Source organism: Tyto alba, unplaced genomic scaffold (genome assembly GCF_018691265.1).
Source record: "Tyto alba isolate M040663 unplaced genomic scaffold, T.alba_DEE_v4.0 Super-Scaffold_6, whole genome shotgun sequence".
In the NCBI taxonomy this organism is placed as follows: Eukaryota; Metazoa; Chordata; class Aves; order Strigiformes; family Tytonidae; genus Tyto; species Tyto alba.
This window is the reverse complement of record NW_024881327.1, coordinates 48,258,380-48,279,602: the sequence shown is the minus strand read 5'-3', so window position 1 is coordinate 48,279,602 and position 21,223 is coordinate 48,258,380. Positions and strand designations below refer to the sequence as shown.

At 36.3% G+C, this 21,223-nt stretch overlaps 1 protein-coding gene across 3 annotated transcripts in view; it reads right to left on the bottom strand.

The window, feature by feature from the left end:
* The window catches only part of CTBP1 (C-terminal binding protein 1), a 247,526-nt gene that overhangs the window by 195,933 nt on the left and 30,370 nt on the right, over nucleotides 1–21,223 (bottom strand). The window contains exon 1 of one of the 3 annotated variants that reach the window (XM_032987370.2): nucleotides 6,793–6,872. The exons of 1 other annotated variant lie outside the window; for it this stretch is intronic. The gene's annotated coding sequence lies outside the window, so the exon portion shown is untranslated. Of the gene's footprint in view, nucleotides 1–6,792; nucleotides 6,873–21,223 lie in introns of those variants that run through there. One more of the 3 variants, XM_042808077.1, reaches the window with a different exon arrangement.

Below are 21,223 nucleotides of genomic sequence, written 5' to 3'. Positions count from 1 at the left end.
ACACCTAAAATTTTACTGTAAAACAGTCACAGTCATCGGTGAGCTGAATGGTATGCTGAGGGCAACTGGGGCCGCTCACCATGCAGAAGAACACCTTCTGCAATGACTATTCTTGCAACTGTATGACCAACAATGCGAATATCTTATCTCACATGTCCTTACCTGACCAGGTGATAAACAAAACAGTTTGGGGTTTTTTTTGATGCAAACCAGCTTCATGGCTAGATGGCAGATATTCCTACCATCCGCGATATTCTGTGCTGCAACTGGTCCCCCGCAGCTTGCACAACTAAAAGCAGAGCACCAGAGTATAAATTTTAACCATAAGCTCTGGAATTCTGAAATCCTTTTCATGGACTTCACTCTTCTCAAAGCACAAAGTAGAAAGCTTTTTTTGCAAACCTCGCTCAAGGCACAACCCACAAATAAGAAGTACTTACTCTACAACAATTATTGATGTTCCTTAGAAGTTAAATTTCAAGTCCTCCCATTTTTGGGGAAAAGAACAGGCTACGACATACTGAAGACAAGTTAAACTACGAGAAAGCTATTACTGAGAAATGAAAATTTATCTAAATTACAAAATATTTCTGTAGTACAAAACATAGCATCTTGTGTTTGGCAAAAGAGAGGATACTATCAAGCTGATAAGCAACAGGAAGTAAAATGACATGTAAAAATGTTAAGTCAGAGAAATTAGCTTAATGTTCAAATAAAAACAAAGATGCATTTACATAGTAAACAAGTCAACTTTCTGAGACTATGGCAAGAGATGGGCTCTAACCCTGAGAAAGGGAAAAACAAAGTTGATGACGTAAGAGAAAAACACTCTAATTGAAAACGCTCTACAATTTGTAGTTGAACATTTCTAGTGTCAGTAGAAGCAGTATTGGTTCTGCAGAAAACAAAAATTTTGCATCAGAGGAATGGTGGTTCATGATGGAAGGTAGATGATACTTATATCTTGCTGAAGATAGAGTGTACTACACCTAAACACAGAATATAACTTTAACATTTGAACTCAAGTTTCTTATTTCTTTCCAAAGTTCAAAAGTATTATTGAATAATACTTATCACTAGGAGTTTGAAAAATGCTGAATTAAAAATATAAAAGAACCTCAAATACAAGGATGAGCAAAAGATGAGAAAGACTTTTGTTTGCATGTTTCTTCAAAACACAGCAATAGTAGGACTGCTGCAACAACACTGGAACGTCCTATGCCAAAGTTCTGCAGGACAGTACTTGTTCTTACATTTTACTTCAGACTGTTATCCTTTATTGGAGATACTGTGACTTACACTAAAAACTTCTGCAGTATAAAACCATCACAACACTTTCACAGTACTCAAAAATGCTCTTGCAAAGATTTAAGCTACATTTAAAAATAAGTGTGGCCCAAAGTACAGAACAAAAAGAGATTAATTGCCAGAAGAAAAAATATTAGGTCAGACTTTATTTGCAAAAATGGAAGCTATTCCATCTTGTCTTAGAAAAATTAATACTGAATTCAGAAGAAAATACATAATTATATTTGCCTGTCGGACAATTTATCTTGCCATTAAGTGTGGTTAGGCCACTTTGCCTTACCATTAGATGTCAGTACAGTCTAAGAGAAACTGTACAGGGAGCTTCAAGATCAATAAATTAATCACAGAAGTAAAGCTATTACTGAATTAGATGCCAAAGAATGTTAGATACTATTCAGAAAAGGACTAAAACCCCAAACATTATCATGGTACTAACCTAAACCTAAGATATATCTACCTCAAAAAAGATGGAGAACTAGAAAAAGTGCTAGGACAGGCAGTAAGTACAGCTGAAGGCATAGAATTGCTTACTGAAAAAGGAGAAAAAGAAATATGCTGGTACTCCCCAGCCTGAAGAATAAACGACTGTGGGGAATACAACAAATGCATATAAAATATGCACCATGTCTCAATTCAATGTCTATGGAGCACACACTGAAACAGTAAGCCAGCATATTAAAAGCAACAGGAAGCTTTGCCACAGAGTGTGTAATTAAATTGTAAAATCTGGTGTCACAGGTATCATGGATGCCAAAACTTTAAGCAGTTCTTAAAAGAAATTACAGAAGTTTATGAAAAACCCATCAGTGGTCACTGATAGTAATGGACACAACGCTAACCCAAGCCAGCAATCTGTAAGCTGGTAAATACCAAAGGCAAGAAAAATGTCAGTGCATGCTTGCTTTCTTCTCATACAGAGAAATCGCTGCACTACGTTACACTGACCTAGTATCTGCGGAGCTCAGCACCCAACAGTTGCCATGAAAGGAGATGCTTCATTAAGAGCACAAGAACAAACACAGTGCTCTCCTTAAGCATCCAGTAGTGGCCACTCTTGACAACAGAACACAGGACAGATGGACCTACAGTCCCTTCCTACACATGGGCACACCTTACTTTCTTAGGAAATGCATATATACTACAAAATGGGCTGATTCAGTCATGCAGGAAGAGAGGTCCACAGCTCACAAGGATGCACAAAAACCATCCTAACACAAAATAGAACTGAAAAGAGTTAGTACTATTGTGCCTAAAAGATACTGCTACAAGCATCAAACTGAACCTCTCCAATATAGATCATAAGAGACACCTAGAAAATCATAATTAAAAAGCTGCCAGTACCATAGACTCTACCATAGTACATGGTAAGCTCTTCCAGCAACAAGTGTCCTTTATTATTGTCTAGTTTTGCTTAATTATCAGTTTAGCTTAAACTTCCAGTCTTACAGCTGTGCCTGACAGACGAAGAGCTCCCTGATGTTCTTTGTGAAGATACCTCTTAGGTATCACCAAGCCATCCCTTAATCTACTTGCAGAAGACACCGAGCTCTTTGATACTCTCCTAGAAAGTCATGTTTCCGATCCTAAATTGTGTCAAGCCTTTGCATCCTTGAATCCAACAGCAAGTCACTAAAGCACTGGTCTGTGAGTGCTAGAAGAAGACAAAGCCTTGCAGGAGCAGTTACATCAGTGTCCCATGCAAAAGAACCTTTACCACTCTCCTCTCATACATTCTGGGACCAGCTCTAAGATGAAAAGACTTTCCACTTGGTTCAGCAGTTTATTCATCACCAGTGCAAAGCCACTTCTTTTTAGGATGAGGTTCTCTGCCCTGTCAGTAAGCTGACAGTCTCTCATTCTGTATTTAGGACCTAAAATTTGAACACAATATTTGATACAGCACAGCTTTTCAAAGCAAACTTGATTGCTTTGCAGAACTTCCACCTCAGATATTTTTTTTTTTTTATTCATATCAGAAGCTGTTACTGTATTTATCAGTGAAGGTATCCTGGGTTGAGTGAGTGGTGGAGTTTTTTGGTGGCAGGGGAGGGGGCTATCGGGGCAGCCCCCTGTGAGAAGCTTCTCGAAGCACCCCCAGCTCCACATCAGCTCCACTTCTGTTTGGGAAATTGAGCCAATCATCTGCGCCTCTGCAATAACATATTTAAGAAGGGACGTGCTGACGTGCAGTGGGACTTGTGAGGAAGAGTTGCTGCAGCTGCGTGAACACCAAGGTCAGTGGAGGAACGGAGGAAGAAAGGAGGGGGGAGGTGTGCCGGAGCAAAGACCCTCCTGTATCCTGTGGTGAGACGGCAGGGCGGCCCCCCCTGCCACCCATGGAGATCTACGGTGGAGCAGACATTGATTTATGGCCTGTGGCTCCTGCTTGATATAATCAAGGTTCTGTGCCCAAAGAAGGCTGGGGTATCGTGGGAAAAGGTAGCCCCGCTGCTGTAATTCAGCGCTGGGAGGATTGCAGCATGCGGGGGAGTCCCACGCCGGAGCAGCTCGGGAAGGGCTGCAGCCGTGGGAGAGAATCCAGTCGGAGGAAGTTAGTGACCCATGACAGAGCAGTGTGGGGAACGCTGCGGCCCAGGGGAGGAATTCATGTCGGAGAAAGTTTGTGGAGGACTGTCTCCTGTGAGAGGGGGACCACGATGGAGCAGGAGGAACAAGTTCCGGACACTCCCCTCACCTAAGATGAAGAAAGTGGCAGCGCTGACTGCACCCCCCATTCCCTGCCCCTGTGCCACTAGGGGAGGAGGTAGAGATATCGGGAGCAGAGCTGAGCCCGGGAAGAAGGGAGGGGTGGGGGGAAGGTGTTCTCGAGATGTGGCAATGCTTCTCACTGTCCTACTCTGTTATGTGTTGTTAGTGTCTGTAATAAATGTATGTTCTTTTTTTCTTCCCCTAACGAGTCTGCCTTTTGCTCGTGATCATAAAGGGGAAATTTTTCCCCATCCCAGTCCTATCTCGAACCCCAAGCCTGGCTCTCTGTCCCTTCTCATTGCCGGAGGGGAAGGGAGAGAGACCTGCTGCTTTGTGGTTGGCTGCCAACGAGGCCTAAACCACAAGAGAAGGGTTTTCATCCTGTTGATAAAAATGTTCAAAATAAGGCCAAGAATACCCCTTGTTAGCACGCCATTAAAAAAAAAAAAGCTTATGGTTTTTTTGATGTATTGTCCAGTATTTCTTAATACTGTATATAACTTTTTTCAACTAGCCTGTGTTTTAACCAAATTACTTTAGTACCAAATAAAACATCTTCCAAAATGTAGTGTAATAATTTGATAAAACATAAGCCCTTATTTTTATGGCTCAAGATCATAAAAATACATTTTTACCATAATCCAATGATGGGGAATCCACCGATGCACATTCACAACATGGTGTTACATTTCACAGATCAAAATCAGCTTGCAAGTACTGTGAATTGTAGCTATAAAAAAGAAGCTATTAGAACACCTACTTGGCAAACCAGAAAATACTACTGAACCCTACAAAAATACCTAAAAGTGTAATTACCAGATTATTTCCCAAAGTGGTTGCCTCACCACTGGGCTCCTGGAGACAGCTGTCTAGCCTCAAAGGCATCACTGACCATCTTCCCACAATCACAACTTCCATACTCAACTAGAGAAATTGTTCAACTGGTAATTCTTTTCCCTACACTTGGGTGTCATTCCCTATCTCCTGACATGACATTTCATTAAGAAAATTCCAGCCAAGTACTATCCCAACTCAACCACAGTAATATAGAGCATTTTTACACCTTGCTAAATTCTATAGGCAATCTCCATCGCAATTACAGGAATTGCTTATGTAGAAGATGAGTGCTAGTGGCTGGGATATAGTATCTTTTACTGCATTTGAGTGTGGGGAAACAAAGATTTAAAAGTACACTTAGATAGTCTTATGCATCTGAGACTGACTGACAACTGTATATGATATAACCAACACTAGCATACACTACTTATTTTCCAAATTTATTACGTTTTGTCTATATTCAGCATATAAGCTCATTTGCTCTTTCAATTTTTCAGTAGTGAGTAGGTAGAGGAGAGAACCAGAGTCACTGCAGGCTCCTTCACTCAATTTCTGCAAATTTTGCTTTTCAGAGAGATATGGGGAATATAGATTTAAACTGGATTTTCCCTCTTCTGTTCACACACAGATGTAGTCTCTCTCAAGAGAAAGGACCTTATAAACTTGGGAATAGCGTTCTTTCTCTACACTCAGAAGTCCCATTCAAGAGCTCTCTCATGTCACAGAAGAGCAGATTGCTTGGTTTTTGAGATGTACTTCAATGCAAAGCTACTTTACAGTAAAACAATTTTGAAATTTGCAGAAAGGGACAAACAAGCAATTATGTTTTCATACACTGTAATCATTAGGTAGGTGTTATAAACCTTAGAAAGCTTCTTCATGTTCATGTTAGGGTCCAAGATCCCTACACTGCATGTACCAAAAAGCTGTCATAGTAAGTTTGCCCAAATGCACAAGATAGTTTGTTTTATTCCAAAAAGGTTTCAGTGCAACTATGTTCAACATAGTACCTCCATATCCTATTACAATATAACATATATAACTATACGTTTTCAGCTTATTTGGTTTCATATCTGGGAAGAGATTTGTACACGCAGCCTGCTATTTTTAGTTTCCTTATTTGCACATAGTTGCTGTTTTGTATCTTGTTACAGAAGAAAGATCAACCAAGAAATACACTTGGCAGCTGGTCTGGAAAGTGATAAAACCATAAGAGTCTTTAAAGAAAATTCATGTCAGTCCTACGCTACACCAGGAAATAAAATTTCTAGCCCATATTAACTTGAAGGTTAGCTCTCCTTGATTAATTAGAATTATTCTGTTACTGAAGAGAGCAGTTCTTATCTAAAAGTTTTAAACTATCTCAAGTTTATAACATTTTACATCTTGAAGGCCAAAGCCCTGAATGCAGTATTTCTTCAAAAACTGAATAGAGACTTGAATAAATAGGTAAAAAAACTGAAAGCTAGACATGGACAAAGTAGTTGGCATGTCTCAAAAAATGTGTTTCCTCAATTCTGGATGAAAGCCAAGGATGAGAGACAAGAGAAGTAGCACTGCACATTACACCCAACACCCAAACCGCTAGTTCACATCCTCAAATCTTTTAACCAGTTATCAGGCAGATGACCGTAATCGAAGTAACAATTATTCCTTGTAAAACTCTTTGTAGAAGAGATGTGGTGGTGGCATACTGTGTCACTATATACTGAATATGCTTCTTCAAGAAACTCTTGAACTACTTTAGTGTATTGATCTCCTGTCAAGCAAGGGTGACATTTCTTGCCTATGAGAATGACACACTGCCAGTGAGAACAGGAGTAGACATCCACTCACCACCAGCTACAGCAGGTCCCTTAGTAGTTACGACCCTATGCTGCTTTCCAAGGCACACTCTGCCATAATGCTGACTTTTTAAAAGGTGTAGATAAAACTTACATGTTAGATGAACTTCCCATTGATTTCTGGTATACTATGACTTCTTCCAGTAATGTCAAATGAATGATAGTTTGGAATTAGAGTACCTGAAGGAAAAAAATAAATAAATAAAAGCTTTGCAGCACTGTACCCAGGAGGAAAACCACAGATTTACTCCACGAAAGACTCACTGTGCTACTTCCCATTATCAGTAATCCAAGTTGTTCGTAACTCTTCTGCAGACCAACTACTCCAACAACACTACTCATAAGGAGCGGTCATCACAAGATCTGCAGGGATCACTGTGCAAAAAACTGCTCTTGGAATCTGCTTTCATAGCTTGGAAACCCCAGTATTTCACATTTTCCTTATTTTTGGAGCTTCACAATACTTGCTGTCCTCTCATCTCATCACTACTCCCTCACCTCCTCAAGGTGTCTCTAGAACTCTCCACAGGCTATTGCTTACTCTTCCTTGCTCCTTCATGGTTTTTAGCCACATTGCTTAGAAAACAAAAGTCCTAAACCCAGCAGACTGACTGGATTATCAAATCTATTCTCTGTAAGGAGACATAAGGACTGAGTGAAACTCTGGTTCTCCTTTTAAATATGGAAGCCTGTATGGAAGTAATTCAAAACTGGTTACTGACTGACTCTTCTTTCTTTTCACAGCATTAGCATCTCCACTAAAATACTTAGTACTGTTTCACAGCTTAATATTAGAACCTAAATAGCGAGACAACATTGTCCTGACTTCAGAAAACAAAGGATACAAAAAAACAAAAGCAGCTCTTCTAAATACTACATTCAAAACAAATTTCAGGAGACAATCCCAAAGCTCCTTCTAAAACAAACAATGCGAGATGCTAGTATTACACTTTTACTAAGAACCAAATTATTTTCCCCCTCACTTCGTAATTAATTGTAATGCTCTACAGGAAGAAATAAAAAATTACTCTCTAACTGAAAATATACTCTACTTTGCATGAGTTGCTGATTCATTCTATGTGGGGAAGAGTATCTGCCATCCCTTTACAGAGAGCTCCAACTTGTCTAACCCTAACTTGCATGAACTGTCATTTGGGCCAAAATAATATAAGCAACTCAAATAAGAGGTCAACAGCCACCAAACCAAGCACAAAGAGCACTGTAACAGGAATCCATGGCTGAGAGTGGTTGCGGCAACTTTCCTAAGCCACATCTGGAGTACTGTTAGAAAAGCAGCGATGCCAAAAAAGTCCTGTAAGAGATCTCATGACTCAAAAAAATAACTTGAAGTATAAAAACATCAGAAAAGAGGCTTAAACCTCAAAGCCTTTCACTGAAATGCTCTGTTAGAAGCAAGAAGTGAAACAACTGTCAATAAATTCTACAATGTCAAGAATAGCAATACCACCGAAATTTGAATTTTCTTTTCATCTTTTATCAGAGACACCTAGTACATTTTAACACGTGTTTCATAAAGGAACATTAGACAGATTGTCTAACTTTATCACCATCTTATTTGCTGCAATTAAGAGGTCAGTAACAAAGTATCCTTAACTGTCAGCAACAACAAAAAAATGGTTTACAAATACATGGAGCTACAATTTTGTTTTTCAGTTAGTGGAGCTGCTGAAAAATGATGCACTTCAACCTGTGCCTCCCCAAAAGTGAGGAATAAATGATGTATTGTTTTACTACTTCTAAAGGACTCAGTTTGCAAAACTGTGGAGCGCTATTGTAGCACATTGTCTACAAAATGTTATGAAATATTAATTTCATAAAATAACACATTTCTCACCTTTGATATTGTTAAGCTTCATTTCCTATGCATTTTCAGTATAACCGCTCACATACCTCTGCCACTTTTTATTCATGTGATCACAACTTCATCTGTATTTTGATCAGTTATTATTTTTCACTGAGACAACAAACAAAGCAAGTAGCCAGCAGAAGTCTTTCTTTTTAAAACCCTCTTAAAACAAATACACTGAAACCAAAAGCAAACAGTGTACTACAAAACGGCAATAGGATTTTCATATGTAAGAACCAAGAATGCACAGTGCTTCTCTTGGTCTCATGATAAACACTATGATCTTTCTGTTTTAATTTATTGTACATAAAGGAATTTTAAACCAGGTAAAACTATATTTAGTAGTTATAAAATCTGCATATACGGAAAAACATGGGAACTGTGGCATTAATTTCTATCAAGGATAGGTGAATGTTAACCTTCCACTGACTGCTGATATTATTTGTCCGGAAGTACTTCAAAGACTGCCCATAAAAGATGAGGACTCTGCAACCTTTTCCTGAATATCTGCAATATAATTGAAGAGCAGCATTCCTTATACATAATTAGATTTGAAAATGTAAATGTCTTTTGCTTGAATAAATAACATCAGGAGTTCAACACTCCAAGACAAGTATATTTGCAATTATATTACAGTTCAAAAACAAATAAAAATCTGTCCTCCAAAAAAACAAGTCTAAAAATAGACCAAAAGTACATCATGTGCTTTTGTTTCATCTGACAGTGATGCATATCTGGATTGAGATTGTGAGCTTCTCTGTGTCAAGATCTAGATGAAAATTATCTGTATAAAGGGAGTGAAATGTCAGATTCTGAATTATCTGACAATTCTACAACAGATGGCCTAAGATATTAGTGATTCAGTTGTTGCTGGCGCTGGGTCAGTTCTTCACTTATTAATTAAGGACCTTAATTTTGAACTATTATTTCACTATAAAATGCCCATCAGCAAAAAAAAAAAAAAAAAAACAAAAAAAAACCACAGAACATTCATGACTAAAGATTTTATAAAGCTTGCTCTCTATTTGTGCAAGGATTTCAATTCTGGCTGATAAATAAAATTCCAGGTTGGAAAAAAACTCTGCTCGCAGTTGTTTCAGTAAGATCTAGATCTTGCCTGTAGTAAATATTGGCAGTATGCAAGTGCAGAAAAGATCACTCTATGCATTTCACCTCACATGCAGATATATTTTATAGTTTAAGATGCTCAGGTCTCTGGTGCTCAGCCTCTTTCTTACAGAGGGCACACTCAGGGTTTGAAAAGCAAGTAGGAGGGGGAGTGACAAGAGGCAGCTACTTCTGCTTTGCAGAGAAGATATCCAGAGTCAGTCTTTCTCCACCACAGGCTGGAGCTTGTTGGGAGTTCACCCATTTGTATCGCAAAGCTGAGACTGTCCTTCTCCTTCAGATAGAGCCTGCCTCCCTGCATGCCAGCACTGGATCCCCGTATCTCCTCTTCCCTCTTACAGCACAATACAGAACATCTGATGTTCTCGAACTTCGAGTCCACCACAAGTTGCCCCTAGATGCTCAGAGCAGCTTTAGGCCACCCGGAGAAAAATCCCTGTCACACTCTCCCTTGTCCTGACTTGGGAACTGGCCCAACAGGGAGTTGAAGAATTGCCATGCCACAAGCTTCAAAAACACATAACACTTAAATGGGCTACATATGAACCGATTATTGCACTGGAATCAACTAACGAAAAGTGAAATGTGTGAAAGACATCAAGTTCAGTACACTTGTTCATTAAACCCAAGATCATCCAAAACTATATCCAAATTATCCTATAACTGAGGAAAATCAAGTGGCAAGTAGTAGGTACACAACAACAAAAGAATCCTTCTCTTACCCCACTTCCTCAGCATTTTCTTTCCACTGCCATGTCCTCCATGTGGAAATACATTCCCGCAAATTACTTCCTCTAAACTGGTCTGTGTCTGCACCGGTGATGAGAACACTTCACCTCTGGGAGCAATTCCTCAACTTGAAGCTAAAACCTGCTCCCTTCCTGAAACATCCATTTGCTCTCTGATGCTTTGAAATCTATATGCAAGAATGCATAAGGGTTGGCAATTATACGATTGGGCAGTTATAAACTCTAAAAATATTAACATATTTTAGAAAGCAAAAAAAACCTTACAACTAAATAAACTTTCACTTTCCATTAGATGCACACACCCTGAAAAAAATACAACTAGGGAGTAATCAATCTTGATAATATATCTTTAAATGTAAGATACAATTAATTTTTTAAATAAAGAAAAAAATAAATTTTACACAAGTACAAGATTTTCAAGTATTACTATGCAATGATAGATAACAGTAGCCCAAAGATGCATTCAAAAGAAATATTAAGCTTGGATATCTACTAACTTTTATAACGGTTTTACTTTACAACTAAAGACCCAAACAGAACTCTCAAATACTCTGGAATGCTGTTTTACTTTAAAACATTAGGGAAATCATTGACTTCTGTATAAGGCAAACATATCAACCTCAGACCTTTTAAACTAAGCCTCAAAAAGTATTTCACTTCATTTAGAAATTACACTTACTGGCAGTTTAAAGAAAGCCTATTTATAAGTACAACAATCAACTTCTTAAAATGTCTCCTTTTAAAATAAATTCTTGACACATTTCATTTCGATTTCTATCTATGTACAAGCAGTTATCTAATGCTGTAACATTAGATACTATCTAACGTTGCAGCTAACTGCTGCACAGCTATCTGTGCAATTCTAGAAGTTATACTGCTCAGACGTGGTAACTGATAAAAATCACTGTTTCTTTGCTTTTAATTTTGACATCGGACTGCCACTTCTAACAGGCTCTTTTTGCCCCAGTGTGTTAAGGTGGAGAAGTGCACGACAAACACAACAAGTTCAGAAAACAGCAAATCATCTGCCACTGTTATAAAAGCGAAACACTCGTTCCATTCTAGTTCTTAATATTCTATTGATTACTAGAAATACTGAATTTGACAACGTAGAAACAAACCACCAAAAATTAAGGAACAATGAATCATCCTACAATCCTGAAAACAAATGGGTGCCTACAGATCCAGTATGCAATTTTGGACCGCAGGAGTTAGAATACTTTTTACTGCACATCCTAAGGACTGCACTAACTACAGCATAAATTAATAATAGTGAGTCTATAAAGGTTGAATTGATACTGACATCTTGGATATTATTACTGTAAATGACAGATTAATGGATAAAGGCATGAGATCCCAAAAGTCGTCCTAGATATTTAATTACTAAGAAGTAACCAATAATCATATTAATTAGCACAGTTAAAAATCCCATAGAGCAGTAAATGATTTCAAAGGAAATTTTGGCTTTAACAATGACAAGTTAAGTAATAACTTACAACGATGCCAGCACAGAATAAATGATTTAATGATCCCCATTGAAAGTTTTATTTTACTGAGATCAATATCTAACCCCTTTTATACACTAAAAGCCATGACTAAAACCAATTATAAGAACTATTGTTGGGCATCTCAATTACAAAGAAGCTTCCTTCTCATTTGTCATTCCATCAAAATTAAATAGATAATATTAAACGAAATACCTCTTTGCAGCATCTCAAGAGCAATAGCAACTACTGATATTTTAACAGTTAATTTTTTTAAATAAAATATAAGTCCCTGGCACTCAACTTCCAGGATAAATAAGAAACAAAGCATTTTGAAGCAGTATTTATTTACATATAAAACATATTACTATCGTAGCTAATTGAACATGAGTAGCAATAATGATTTAATACCATACGTGAAAAATACAAGAAAATGCTGATAACTTAAAATTTTATATTATTAAATTTTACATTATTTCCAAAAAATAATCCCTTTCAAACTTGACTTCCATCAAATCTAACAAATACTCTTTGCAAAACAAAGCGGTTTGTGATGAAGTAAAGCATTTTAAACTAACAATATATAGCTATTCTCTACTTATGCAACATTACTGGAAGTAATATGCTTTGTACCTGAGTTTTGCAGGAAAAGAAATTATTATCTGAAGATAAAGGATGGAATAGATAATTATCTCCTAGCTGTAAAAAAAAATATGCCCACACACCAAAATTGATCATTTTTAAACAATAAATTACTTTTAAAAATCCTATCTGCCAATAAGACTGGATAAGATGCATACAATAAAGGTAATATATACAAAGTTGCAAAAGGTTACTACTTAATTGCATTATAAAATATTCCATTTTTACACACTGCCACTGCTCAGATCACATCCTGCTTGTGCACACATCCTGCCTGTGGATGATACTAGTCAATAATATGGATATTTGTCACATGTCAATCAAAAACACTTTAAAAAGCAGTTAAACCAACAAAGTACTACTTGAATGATGGAATATTCAATTAAAAATTGACAAGTAACAGAAATAATATTCTTGGCTAACTCACCTTATGTTTGCCATGTTCTAAATGCAGGCTGAAGATACTTACGACTGATCAGATGTTAATGTGTTAATCTAAAATAGTTTTATATTTTTTTGTACAGATATATATAGAGAGAGAGTCATAAAAAGTCTTCATTATAATCTTCTTATGGGGTTTATGCAATAGGCACTTTTAAAAAACTTACTGGTTATTTAAATCCAGAGACATTCTAATTTTGACATTAGACCAATTGATTCATATGTACATTCAAAGGTATTATTGTTTCTAGATTTATACCTGTTATTTGAAGATGGGAAATAAACCGAACTATCTAAAAACAAAAGTAAAGAACTTCTATGCCTGCTTTTCATGTCAGTATTCAGTTTTGTACTAATTACAGTATGGTTTTCTTTCTGTGAGCAATTCCCTTAAAAGCTTATTTTTTCAGCCAAATTGGTTTTCAGGAACAGAAATATAGCTTTCAGAGATTATTTGAATAGCAATTATTCATCTTTTTAGTACTAGGCAGTGTAGTTATAAACTAGACATTAACCTATAAATACACCTGGACAACCATTATGGAAATATGTGAACATTTGAGGTACTGCATCCCTGAATATAAGAACTTAAATAATAAACACAGAATTAATGGGGAAGTTCCCCACTTCCATTGCAAAATTGAAATTTAAACCAAAGGCAAACTTGTAATGAATTTCAGGAAAGGACTTTCCTACAGTAAGATCATTAATTGCTTTCAAGTTTTTTAAACGGACAAAAGATAACAATAAAGCATCCATATAAAACATAACTGTAACTATAAAAATCCTATGTTATTAAAAGAAATGTGCAGCAATTAATGTAGACAGTTCTCACTCGAATGCTGCTTTATGATTATCAAGGGTAAAAAAACGGGACCATGAAACAGAGAAGTTAAAGATTAATTTCTCAGAGGTTTCTACAGCTGGAAGTGGACAACTATAGATTAACTACAAGGACAAGAAATCTAGATCCTGTAAGGATGAGAAATTTAGACCATGTGAATTATATCACGTATTAGTTTGCGCGTTATGCTTGGCTTTCCATCAAACTCTGGCCCTTAAATAACCCTTTTTGTTTAAAATTTTACAGCTGTTAATATTACTGGTTTTAGAAATCACTACTTAAGACCTTCTTTAAAATAGAACATACCTGAAAAGTCTTGGCAAAAATGATACTTCTAAAAAAAAAAAAAAAACTTATTTCTGAAGTCAACTCTCAACATTCAGAAGATGAAAATAGCAAGAGTCCATTATCAGAACAAACACAACTGGTTTCTAAAACCTTCAGGAAGAAACTAGTATGGAAAAATTATTTAAAGAATTTTAAGGGATACAGAATATATGTTATTACTGAATATTGGAATATAAAGCATAGAAGGGTTTTATCTTCTGAAAATATTTGCTTAAAAGAAGGATCTGTATATATTGAACTTATACCTGCTGTTTACTCTGAAAGTGAAATTAGAATGAACAATTTACAATTCCAACCTAATGTGGAACAACCAGTTACAAAATTGCAGTGAGAAAATGTTGGCATCCATTTAATTCATCTGCTCCAACCTTTTTACTATAGCAGTAAACCAAAGTTCATACAGAGGTCATTTGTTCTAAATACAGCAGTTAAAAAAAAAACAAATACATTGTATAGCTTCTGAATAAGTACATATATCAGAAAATAGAAAGGATTTCCTATAGCTACAAAGTAGCAGCCTCCCTCCCCACACAACATCTTTTGTTATATTCTCAAATATATAATAACCAATATACAAGAAAGCATCTCTCAGTTTGAGACCTAAAATAAGCTTGACAATCAATGTATCTGAGGCATTATTACAATCCTTACAATAAAAATTATACCTAATAGAATCAGAAGCAGAGTAGCTTTATTGCTCTGAGATTGCACCTGAGATAAGCAGGGAGGAGCTGCGAGAGTTAATTAGCAGATAAATATAATGCGTATGCCTCAAAACCCCTTCTCTGTGACACAGTCTTCTTTCCAACAAAAGAGAACAAAGTTTTTGGCTATTAAACAACCGCCCATTTATTGCTACAGGGAAGTAAAAGGACTGCTGGGTGACCCGAAATTTGCAAGACTCCCAGTGCACAGCCCAGACTAATGTAACTTAATACAATCTACAATTTGCTTAGAGAATGTCTAGAATTAAGCTGGCTATACACTCATCATTTTGGCAAACACCATGAAAAATCTGGAAAACCATCTAAGTAATACCCGAAGTGAACTATTACTTCAGATCTGCTCTGTCTTCCAAAGCAGCATGAACCAGTTTCAGAATTATTCATTTTTGACATTGTGACAACATTTATATGATCTTCATGCCTCAACTACATTTCTACAACTCTAACTATAAGCTAACCAAAGTCCTTTAGGCTAATCCTCTGGGAATGTTTTCATTCAATTCATAAGTCTGTTGTCATGAAGAACCTTTTATTTCAGAGCACACTGATAATTTGTTGCGCCCGTAGATCTACCAAGGGAACCTTTTTACACCTTTGAAGAGGTTGTACCTTTTTTTTTTTTCCCCCTGAAAATTACATGAAAGCTATCTTAACTGTCGTTAGGTGCTTCAACAATCAGGACATCAGATACAGAGTATGGGCAGACCTGCTGAAAAAATAGACAAAAGCAGACTGTGACATTTTAAGTCTGTTGACCTGCTTATTACTGATAAGACAACAAATACATTTTAGCTTTACTGTGTATAAAATGCAGTTGTTTGGTGTATAACATTAGATGTAGTAAATAAAGAAAAAGAACCTAAGCAGTTGAATCATCATTGCTAGACTAATAGAGACCTAAAGTCTATACCACAGTAAGATTAATGAAAAAAGTTCATTAGAAAATATGCTGGGAAAATCACAAAACTGAAAAATATGCTTAACATAAAAGAAAAAAAAGCTGTTCAATCTGCCTAGCTAATCAAGGTTATAATTTGGCTTGTTCAGAGTTTTTCTAAGTATTTATGACAGATTTTCTCCTAGCATCTGCCATCTCAACAATACATACACCTTACGTACCTACAACATACTCCTTTCAAGAGGTTAAGGCAAAGGTAAGATCTGCCCATTTCTAGAACATTAATACATGGACTTCTAAGGCACATTACTGTGTTTTTAGCAGGTAAGAGCTTTAATAACAATACTCAAGTAAGATGATTTCTTAGAAAATTTGTGTAATGGCCCTGCCAGCCTGTGGCCAAAAAATTAAGGAATTTATTGCTGCCAGTTACATTAGACCCTTGCCAGAGGACAGTTCAAATAAGTGAGGCAGATGAGGTCTCCACATGACTAAACAAAGCCAAATTCAAAGGAAGTGAGGGGGTGAAAAAATACTGTACACCTTGATACAGACCTCCTAGGAAGCCAGCCAAGGAACAGAGCTCTTTAGGAACAGGCAGGGAAGACATGGATGGGCAATAGCAGCAGTTTTTCTGTGCACAGTGGAGGCTTGGGAGGATGGAGCTTTGCTAGGCAATGGGGAAAAGGCTCTCATGAGAACTCATGGGTAAGATCAGAGGGAAAGCAAAGAAAGGGGATATCATGGTGCGATTCAGTATATAGGAAATTTCCTGTGGTTATGCTCAAACAATCATTCAGTCCACTGAAACCAGTAACACCTTGCCTCCCTGGGAGTATTGTGCCATAACAGTGCTAAACAGCAGCCTCACACTCAAGATGCAAATGTGAACGGGTCACTGGGCAAACTGCAGATTTTTCCAGAAACATGACAAAAGCTTATTTATTTGGGAACCAAAACTCCAACCAGAGATCAAGTATTCCCATATTTGGAAAAGAAAAAGACAAAAAAGAACAAAAAACAAACAAACAAAAAAAAAAAACCACCACAAACCTCCAATTTATTTGCATTGCTTCTAGTTTTCAGTACTATCTACATGAAACCTCACAAAGCAAAATCTAAGAGGAAAAACACCTTTACACATATATGAAAAATCACCACTCTGAGAGCAACTCCTTTCCTTTTACTACCAGCAATGAGGCAGACTTCAACTTTAGTATGTTCATTGCAGAGAATATTCAGGTGATCTCACATTTATTACACAAGCTTAAAATGGAGCACCATACCTAAAGACTGAAGTGACTCTGCCTCTATGCCTCTGATTTAGATTAACTTACAGTCAAATTACTGTGCACTGTTTTAAAGTTTTTAGTCTGAAGAAAAGATCAAGAGAGGAAAACCAAAGATGACACAAGTACAGGCACCTTGGGACCCCCTAGTTTTACATCACTCAGTAAAAAGAACTCTGAAGAATGTGACAGCCAGTCTTCCCCTAATCTGTGACACCGACATCTCTTCCTAATGTGTTTACTTCACTTGAACAGTAAACTGAAGATATCTTTTCCCCAGCCCTTGAGTCAGGCATTCAAGTCCTTAAAAAGACTAATACAAATTAAAATAAAACTGGTCCATTTATAAAGGCTTAAGACATCTATTATATAATAAAAAATATAAACTTGTATCACTGACTGTCTACAAGGATTGATTTAAGCTCATTTGAACACAGAGAAGTCAAACATGAAGTTTTTACTTCTTTCCTTTAAATGCATTTACATAAGAACAGCAAAGGCATTTTATTCAGATATAATTATCCCTAGAGAGAAATTTCAAATTATTTTTTAAAATGATGAACCTTTGAACTTCATATGCCTATATATGATACAATAAAAAAACCCTTAAAGAAACATTTATATTCAAATATTAGTCTGGTAATACATTGCCAATAAGGGACACTGAATCTCAAAGTCATGAAAAAACTTGGAAGCCACCAGTTAAAAACCTCAGTTTGCTATCTTTGCAATGATTAGAACTTGGCTCTCTCACAGCACAAATTCTCTGTGTACAAAAAAAAAAAAAAGTGAGTAAAGCAGTAAAAGAAGGCCCTTACTGTTTGATATTGATCTTCTTACAGTTGTTCCAAAGGACAGCGTTTCTTCTTGAAGATAAAATATATACTGTCTTCTCTTCTACTGACAGCCATACTAACTCAGCTGTCTTCTATTGACAGATGTGTCATAGACTTGTGCCTGCTAGCGCAGTTTTTTCCAGGACGAGACCTCAGAACTGCATTTGTAATATTTTTCAGTGATTTTTTTTTCCTCCCTTTCAGAAGGAAGTTAATGACATTTCATTTTTACCTTTTGTTATATCTTCCTTCCTATCCATCCTGTTCCTCTCACCTACAAACTGCAAGCATCAGTTGTAACTGTGAAGCACTGTAAAACGCTATTTTCTTCATTACTTCCCATCATAAACTAGAGTGTAATGCTGAATATTGTTCACAACTGCCTCGCACTCTAGAAATGCCTGTAGTACTTCCTTTTTGGCAAAGTAAAATGCATCTCTAAAAGGACAGATGTATTTTTCTTGAACAAAAAAAATCCCAGCTGTAGCAGTTACTGATTCAAGCACTTCTAGCACATATTTGTGTCCTCCTTGTCCAAATATAATTTGTATTTGGTATGTGCTGCAAGAAAACAAAACATTGCAAAGCTTGTCTAAAACTAGCTAAGGCCCCTTTAAAAGCCATATCTGGGACCTGTTCAATCAACTCCAATTAAATTCCTTTGTAAAGATGGATTACTCCTGTGAGGAAATACTGCAGATACTAAGTCATTACACTTGTTTTACCAAAGTGAGATATTCAGGTATTCAGGAAATTTATAGAACAGTGCAATTAGGAGAGACCCAGACAAAACTGATTATAGCTGTCTATCGCTGATAAAAACCTTAATGGATTAATAGAGTCCATTCCAGACAACCACAATTTTTGATGCATGAGCACAAAAAACTCAGTTCTGGAGACATGTAGTTGCATATACGCACCTAATAATCTACTGGCAATTTGAAGATAAAACTAATTTAATCCACATGCTTCTGTTACAGGCATCATTTCTGTAAATGTTTATTAGAATCATTCCAAATATTTTTCTCTCTCTCATAGTTACACCACACTAAATTGTTAAATCCCAAAGAAAAAAATTACCAAAGACATTTCAGACACCCTTTGCATCCAGAAATTCCACCCAAGATGACTTTAGACTTGTTCTTATTGTACAACCTGGAGACATGAAAGACCTATTTAGTCATCTTAATAGAGAACTTGTCCCTAGGGTGTCTTCTGCAAGTGATTCATTTCATTGACTCTGATAGTAAAAGGGTCGTAAGCAGAAGCAACAAATATGCAATGTAGCACTGAATGTACATTCTCGATTTATTAGAGTAAATGTAAAGTATTGCAGCACCAAAACCTAATACAGTGTTAAATACAGCACAAAATACAATACCTCTATACCTTACTTATATATTTTACAAATATATTAAATCACACTGGATTAAGCTATGTTACTTTCAGCATAGGGTTCTGGAGGTGATAAATGTGAGTTACACCTTATTCCTCCACTTCAGAATGGTCTAATTTATATTTCATATGCAGTTTATCACAACTTAATTTAAATAGCTGTTAAATAACTGTTAATCCACACACTTTTTGTTCCTCAACCCATTAAAAGCTTTTACACTGCATTCAAGAAGTACAGTACTTACAGCACCTAAAATGATCTTCTATATACATACCTAAGAATATACAGGCTTTAAAAGACAGCAGTCAGTACACATCGTTGCAACATATAACAGCAATGTGTAATAAAACATTTGTAGAAAGCATGAAGTTCAGTTTTCAGTGTGAAGAATAAAGACTGTTGAAATAGGGGATTTTTATGTAAATTGATAAGATAAACCCCTGGAACATTCCGTCCATAGCAGATTTAAAAAAATAATAATAAAACGCCAAATTAGGTGTTCAATGCCGACAAAGTGAGTGGGAATTTGCCCCCCAAAAATCTCACATGCTTCAATCACAAAACTAATTTATTACTACATATTTGCTGTGAAGAATGAATCTGTTTTCTAAAGATAAACTTGTCCAGAAAAAGGTCAAAAAAATGGGGTAAAGCACTCTCAAACAGTAATGGACAAATGAAGCCATTTTTAAATGCAACTGTGCAAACATAGTATGACAGGTCACCAAGATGATAAAGTGAAAATTCTCCTCATGTTAGTTTGAAATCTCTTCTGAGTTTTCCAAGTAAAAGGAACAAGAACATTAAATGTATATTCAAGCATGGTCTTTTCCCATATTCAATAGTTGGAAAAAGGTCCAGGATTCACAAATTTAATCTTTAACAGCAAATAAATAGAATGAATACAAGAAAAATTTTATCATGCTGCATCATCACACAATTTCCGATCATACAAACAGAAGAAAAATAAAAGAAACCACACCAACTAGAACTTAAGCAGCAATTGGGTTGTTGTAACCTTTGGAGCTTTTTTTACCTTGTTTTCTCAGAGAGATTAGATTCTGTCATGACCAAGTAGTACAGCTTTAACTGAGTTTAAAATAGTAGTCAAAGACGAATGCAATATAACAGCATTTATGAATTTATCACTAAAGTCTGGGACTAGAAATTCTAGACACATACATAACCGCAGTGACAGCCATGCACCAACTACAGTGTCCAGATCTTCACACATTTGGTTGGTTGGTTGGTTTTCTTTTATACTAGATATGCTTATAGTTAAACTTCAGCATTTTGTATAGTTCAAAGAAACTGACTTACTCAAGTCAGTTCACTTTACTTTTATATGCCGATTCTGAAGCACAGTTAGAACCATATCTAACCAGTGCTTCAGCACTGAGTATATGGAGTATAAAAAAACTTTAGATCCTTGCTTGTGATTTACCTTCTTCTGATGGCATTTATACAAGATAGGAACAGTAGAAAAATTAAGCAGGGTGGAAAAAAAGCAGAGGCTTTAAAAGAAATAGTGATAAAAATCAAAATCAGTAAGTTTTAATTGACTCGGAATCAGTGACACCTCACCTTCTGTCCTGTAAGACAGAAAAAAAGCTCACCAAAATAAGATGCAACATACAAATGCCCCCAAAAGGTAAATACCTGCTTATGACACATTAAAAAATATATATATATACACCTTCTCCATAACTGTGTGGGAAATACCATCCTGACTAACTTTTGTTAGCTACTACTATATTTCACTTTTCAAAAGCATTCATGAACTATTCGAAAATCCTCAGCTGGGAAAACGTAGCTGTTTATCAGAACATTAACACTAGGTTCCTATATATCTAAGTCAATTGATTTGATTCTTTACCA